Here is a 7293-nt window from a genome sequence, read left to right as displayed (position 1 = left end):
AAATTTTCAAGCAAAAGAGATCCAAGATTAAAAAATACTGGTATTAATCCGGGCTTAATACTTAGATATACCAAGAGACTAGAACCGAACAGCAATTGCTATATGCATGTACGTGTAACTGAAGTACGAGCTTTCGTAAATAATCCCTCCTCTGCTTCCCGTGCATAATCAACAGTGCATTTCATTTTCCGTTTCTTCTGCAAATAAAACGCGGTTGCTATTTCAGGAGCGTTGTGTTTCCTACGTGTTTCACAATAGGGCTCAGGAGATAAATTGCCATCTCTAGTTACGCTGCACCCTTTATTTGCGTCACGAGCTCGCGCGGCGCGATCCTATTGATCGGCGATTTATCGGCGTGGGCCGTTTTTCTATTTCTACGCTCCGATCCGGGGGAACCCGGCAATTAACATCATCCATCAGGAATTTTCATTCCTTTTATTTCGTTCCTTTCTTCGCTCGACCGGACGCCGGGGCCTGTGTCTCGACCGCGGCGTAGTGTTGCTGATAATGAAGTTTACGCGGTATAGGAAAATTGCAAACTCGCCAAACTCGCGGGAACTTTGTCGACGTGGCAGATGGAACGAAGGTGACAAGAGAGGGAAGATGATAAATTGGCTGAAAGAACAGATCAGTTCGTGATTAAGGTTCTCTTTTGCTATCGTTAAAGATTTATTTCATAATATTACACCAACAACTATTATTGAATTTTTATATAATAATAATAATAATAATAATTAATAGATAATAATAATAATAATCAATAATAATAATAATAATAATAATAATAATAATAATAATAATAATAGTCAATTAATGAATCAATAATAAAGACAATAATAATTCTTTTTTTCCTTTTTGCTTGTTTACTGCATCGAAAAATACGAATGAATGCTTACATATACATATATCAATTAATTGCAATGTCTTACAATTAATGTAATAATAGCCTAAAGACGCGACGCGCATTAGAAAATATTTCGACATTATCCGCCATATATATATAATTTTTTGTATATATATGTATATATTGAACTATATATATCATTTCTTTTTCTCTGTTCTCCGTACACCGTTTACATTTCTCCTTTTTTTTTTCTTTTTCTTTTTTCGATTTGAGTCACAATCGATCGGACGCGGCTTCGCCGCACGGTCCGTCGATCGATAATTGCATTCATTCATCTTCACTCTTCATTTTTTTTCTTTTTTTTTTCTTTTTTCCCTTAGCTAGAAACGCCTCAGTTTATCCTCCGTTTTTTAACTCGTCCGTCGTCAACACACTCGTGGAATGCTCGATTTGCGGCAAGTTCGTTGAACCGGTCTTCGCGTTCGAAATAATATCCCCTAGTTTTAATATAATAATTCCCGTTTTACAGAGTGAAAAAGAAAAGATTCACAGGAGCGCAGTTTCACGCAGCGAAGCCACCCTCCTCCTCGCTCAATATTTCATTAATATACTACGCTACACACGATAAATACACATTGATCATACCGATCGATCGGTATTCCTCGTCTTCCTCGTTTCCCACCCCTATTTCCCGTTCCCGTTCCCGTCGCGTTCCTCTCCGTCTCTTTCCTCGCCATTGTCGTTTCACTTTCGCCATTTTCTCTACGCAAGAAAGACAAGAGGTACATTTGTTTATAATGATAACCAGGAAACGAAGGTTTCCCCGGGGGTTTGCATCCATAGACAGGCGAAACAACCGGGCGGAGAATTTTTCAATCGAATACGTTTATATATATATATAATATATCTATTTATTTATATATATATATATATAGAGAGATTTATGCGTCACGCAAATATATATCATTAATATGCGGAAAAAAGAAGCTCGTTTAATCGTTTACAGAGCACACTGAAGAATCGTTATTACTTTACTCTTTTCGAATCTTTGCTCGTCGACTTAATAAACTGCAAAAATTTACTCGCAATGTATATGTTACACGGATGGTATAACGGCGATAACGGAACAATATATATATATATTTTTTTTTTTCATTTATTCATTTCATTTCATTTATTTATATATCTATACTTTGCATTTTCTGTAAAATATAATAATACGGCGACTGTTGCACGCTCGCGGGCAAACGCGCGACGTTCCCACACGCGCTTATCGATTTTCCGTTTGTTGCGTTTCGCGTTCTTTTGCACAACGATTTCGCGGATCTCGTCACTCGTTTCTATGAATTCTACATCTTTTTATTTGGACATCTTTTTATCGACCAGCGACCTGATCGAATGTGGAACGACGCGCGTCACCCTGCTCGCATTAATACCCAGACAATGTAGTGACAAAATAGAAGACAAGTAAGTACAACACTATTGTATCTTAGATGAGAATCTGTTATTGCCTGGCCTCAGACGCGGAACGTTTCCATTTCCGTGACTCTCGTGTCTCGACTATACCACGTATGTAACTTTATTCGAGGCTTTATGTAAATTTTTTTTTTTTTTTTTTGTTTGTTTGGCAGTGTCTTGCTTCGAACCGACGAACTATCAAAGATTATTATGGCGGTGCGTTCAGACCGAGCGAAAGAACGCTTGTTCTTCTTCTGTTTCGAAAAAAATTCGTTTGTGAATTATTCGCGATTTTTATCGATCATTGTATGAACAAATGTAACTAGACTGCGGATTTTTATGCATTTATGGGATATTTATTAAAAATGCATCGAATGTACGCAATACACGAAGTATTGCACTTAGAATGTTTAACAAGTGCAATCTCTTTCCAGAAATTACGAAATTAATGTACAAAAATCCGCAGGAAAGTTGAAAGTCTCTTTGAAAACGAAAGGGCTCAAAAGTCTTAGGATAACAGTCACGAACAGTCTGCTCGAATAACCGAGAAGAAGAAAATGATGGACGAACTACATGTTGTAACAGTTCATTTAATTCGAATCAATCTTACACGACGAAGAAAGTGTACATTGCTGATGTATATTAACAATCTTACCAAGAAATCTGTACAATCGGAAATTCGTAGTCTACGTGAAATATCAAAGTGTTGTTAAAAATTGCGAACGATTGCCTAAGACTTTTGAGTGAAAGTGTAAGTGAAAGAGCGAACGATGACTACGCGAACATTCAACTGCTACTTACACTAAACGACAGCGAATATTTCGTCGAAATATAAAACGGACTGACGTTCGTTCGTTTAATACAAACGCACCGATCTACTATCATTGGCGAACAACGTCTCTCTTTTCTACTTTTCGTCCTTCCTCGTTCGGTTTTGTTTCTTTCTTTCTTTCTTTCTTTCTCTCTCTCTCTCTCTCTCTCTCTCTCTCTCTCTCTCTCTTTTTCTTTGTTCACAAAAAGCGGAACGAGAAACGAAAGGAAAGGAAAGACACGCGAATGGATTACACAGAGCGAATTGTTCCTGTTCCTGTTCCTGTTCCAGGTTCGTTTCGTTCGGCGTTGAAAATTGTACGTACAAAAAATTTACAAGGAAGCCTCTCTTAGCGATCGATACAACGACGGACATAATATAGATAAGACGCGTGATCGAAACGAACGGTTACGCGCGTTTTTCTTTTTCGTTTTTCTTTTCTTTTCTTTTTGTGTGTGTGTATATATGTATGTGTATGTGTGTTTGTGTGTGTGTGTGTCTGAGGCCACGGCAACTGAGGTATTTCTGAACGAACGCACGCCGTGTCGCATTTCTCTCGTCCTATAACACGCTTCGACGAACAGCGGCGTTGCTTACATACAACGGAGGCTCGTTTTTTCTCTTTCCCATTTCCCTACGATTAAAACGCTTTGTTCATTCCCCTTCGTCATCCTCTCTTTCTTCTCCCCCTATTTATTTATTTACTTATTTAAATCATTTTTTTTCTTCTCCTTTTTTTTCTCTCGTACTCTTTTTTTTTTTTTTTTGATATCTTAACTACCGGAATCGTATTTCCATCCATTAAATCGAAGACATGTTTTATGTATTTGTATTCGTTTTGTACTTGTACTGTTCAGCAAGGCAGCGTGTTGCACTTTGTTTTACAATTACAATTATAGTCGGGCCGTGATTGTCCACGAAAGATTCCACAACGTCGCGAATCATTTTTTTTTTTGTCCCTTATTTTATTTTTTATTTTATTTTATTTTATTTTACTTTGCCTTCCGTAATGATCTCTATCGCCCTGTTACTGCTTCCTTTCACTCTCTCTCACTCTCTCACTCTCACTCTCTCGCGCTTTCTCTCTCTCTCTCTCTACATTTCTTATATTTCATTTTTTTTCTTTTTCTTTTTTTTTGGTTAATTTTTCTTTTTCTCTGGAACCATGAGCTCTCAGTGAAAGACGACGGAAGTTGAAATGACAGATTAAAAAACGAGCATAAGGCGAATAATGTGGCATTCATCACGATGAGAATATACGATTATCGGACTGCGGATTTTTATGCGTGAGAGATACACACGCGTGAAATGTCCAGCAATGTGATGTGGTAAAACGAAATTCCTCGAAAGTTTTCCGACCGTTTCAGAATCGTTTTTGGCGAGGGCGTGAATTTGGTGTAAAAATTCGCAGTCCAACGATAAGTGTGGCCAATCGTGAACGGTGAGTCGAATGTTCGCTTTGAGACGATAGTCTGGCGCGATAATCCCGACCGCGATAGTGATTCCTTCCCAAAATGAAAGAGAAGATACGAACTTTCTCTTTCTCTATGTAGACGCTCGCAACACGTGGATCCTTTTGCGCTCGACGACCCGGTCTATCTCTTAATAATTTGTGCTTCGTATTTTGTAAATTACAGGACTAAAATTAACTTTACAAACGGATGGAAACCATCGACGCTTCGTGATTCGTGACAAAGAAAAAAAGCAAAGAAAAACGAAAAAAAAAAGAAAAAAGAAAGGAAAAGAAAGAAAGTAAAAAGCGCGAGAAAACAACAATTGCGTTGTTGTCACGATGTACAGGCGATTCGCAACAAATCTGAAAGCGCGCACATCGTGATCGACCGTAAAAAAACAAAAAGAAAAAAGAAAGGAAGAAAGAAAGAAAGAGAAAACGAAACTTGAACGATCGTAATCGAATAATAAAAAAAATAATAAGTCTAGTGCTAAGAATTATTATTACAATAACTGCAAGAGTAATAATAATAATAATAGCAATAATCATGAGTATAATAATAATAATAATAATAATAATAATAATAATAATAATAATAATAATAATAATAATAATAATAATAATAGCAATAATTGTGATAATGACAATAATAATTAATAATAATAATAATAATAAGTATCCAGTAAGTTCTCCTTAACGCGGTTTAAACAATCACTCTCGGCAAAAGAAATAAAATCGCTGTAACAAATCGGAAAGAAGAAAAAGATTATAACATAAAAAATAAAACCAAGGAGAAACCTTACAAAATAGGCCTATATAATATTTTCTTTTTATGCGTGTTATGTATGTATACGTACATATCTGCATATATATATTTATGTACATAAAAAGTTAACATAACGTGCCATCGACTCCTCGTCAAATATTATATCATACATATCGTTTTCTTGTTTCTTTCTCTCTCACTTTCTCTCCCTCACTCTCTCTCTCTTTTTCTTCTTTATTCTCTTCGCAAGCTAACTAATGATTGAACTATTCCCTGGTAATCGATCGATTTCTTTTTTTTTTTTTTTATCTATCCCACTTTAATGCTTTTCGCGGTAGTCATACCGATAATAAACATCACTGATAACGTTGAACAGGCAAAAGACGTCGAACAGACAGAATTCACGCGACAATAACACGGAGGAGTAAACGTAAAATGCGGCTTACCGATGATATCGAAGTGACACGAGGATCTATCCGCGTCTCTATGTGAGAGTACGCTCACCGAGGGCGATATGTAGAGTCGAAATGAATTCGATGCGGTTTTCGATTCGCTGACGTACGGCGCCTTTAACGCTGAAACTACCAGAATGTGTCGAAATTCGCAACATTTTCGTCGAAATTTTTGTAGAATTTATATCTCGAACGATTTTTTTTTTGTTAAATTCAACAGAGAATTCTCTTCAACTCTTTGCGTTTTCGTTTCTCCGAGACGAGAGTCCGTCACAACTTTTCGAACGATTTCTCTGAGCAAAGTATCTAAATAAAATAATTTGCGTCGTTTATTGCGTTATCCCGAAATCTTTTCTCCGTTCTTTGCGTTTTCCGTTTCACTTCAAGTTTTGTGACTCTCTTCGAGTGCAAACGGAAGCTCACGTTCTTTGCTACATTATCTTCTTGCCACTCTTTACACTTTTATTTCTTCGACGCGATCTTTCCAGAAATGCGTAGATAAAAACTTGCGTTTTTTAATTATACAATACACTTCTCTCTCTCTCTCTCTCTCTCTCTCTCTCTCTCTCTCTCTGGCGCAATACTTCCCACCCTGTCCGCTGGTAGTTGCAGCGTTAGTAAAAAGAAACGAGCAGAACTCTCAACAACGAGCAGAGAGTTTCTATCCACCGCCGCCAACGCAGACGGGATTTTCTGTCAGAAATTTCCTTTCTACGCCTTCTCGCGTTTCTGACATTCACGCAGACGACGTGCATGCACCTTCGTCTCTCGTCGAGGGAACTTCTGCTCGTTCCTTCGATACGTCACATCCCCCTTCGGGATATCGCCATTTCCCTTTCGCACGAATCGCGTACGTTTCGTCCTTTTCGCTCAATAACCCCCCGTGGACCTCGCGCGTCATCGATCGTGTTTCTTTCGTCGTGCTTTCACGTCCGGGACGGTTGATGAAGAAAGAACTTCTAAATAAATAAAACCCAGAAAAATATCGGCAAGAAACGTGTCGACGACGCTCGGTCGCATATCTCGAAAGGGTTGAAAAGCGTTTCGCGAAACGAACGTGACACGCGTCGCTTCTTACGCGAGAATTGTACAGCTTTTCTCTACGTTTTTCCTTCCTTTCTCGCTTCTCTCTTATTTTTTTTTTTTTTTTTTTTTTTTTTTTTTTTTTTTTTTTTTTTTTTAAGCTTATTCTGCTTTTCTATGTATATATGCGTCTTCTCTATGTGTGTGTGCGTGTGTGTGTTTCTCGTGACAGGAATGACAAAAAGGGCGCACGCGCTACACGGATCGTGTTTAATGTTACATTGATGAGCGGAGCTGTGATGAACCGTTGTTTGTTATTCCTTTGTAATCCTAGCTTCTCTTGTAAATGCAGTATTCACTTAAAAATGACGTGTTAATTTCGTCTCTTAATAACTATCGTTACAATTAATTATCGATAGACAAGTAGAGACATCCCCCATTTTCTTTCTCCCCTCCCCCCCCCCCTTCGTCCTCTTATTTCATTTC

The 7293-nt window shown here is 37.7% G+C and overlaps 1 long non-coding RNA gene across 3 annotated transcripts; it reads right to left on the bottom strand.

The window, feature by feature from the left end:
- Positions 1-3309: 3309 nt before the first annotated feature.
- Positions 3310-6929, bottom strand: LOC122538032. Of its 3 annotated transcripts, none has more exons than XR_006308766.1 (2): positions 6317-6929; positions 3310-4208 (listed from the first exon to the last, which is right to left on the bottom strand). It is a non-coding gene; the product is annotated as an uncharacterized LOC122538032 (long non-coding RNA). The 3 variants fall into 3 exon arrangements; XR_006308767.1 differs by having other exon boundaries at positions 3310-4184; XR_006308768.1 differs by having other exon boundaries at positions 3310-4166.
- Positions 6930-7293: the final 364 nt, after the last annotated feature.

Source organism: Frieseomelitta varia, unplaced genomic scaffold (genome assembly GCF_011392965.1).
Source record: "Frieseomelitta varia isolate USP_RPSP 00005682 unplaced genomic scaffold, Fvar_1.2 scaffold_952, whole genome shotgun sequence".
Taxonomy (NCBI): Eukaryota; Metazoa; Arthropoda; class Insecta; order Hymenoptera; family Apidae; genus Frieseomelitta; species Frieseomelitta varia.
The sequence above is the reverse complement of the archived record's forward strand: the minus strand, read 5'-3'. Positions and strand labels throughout refer to the sequence as shown.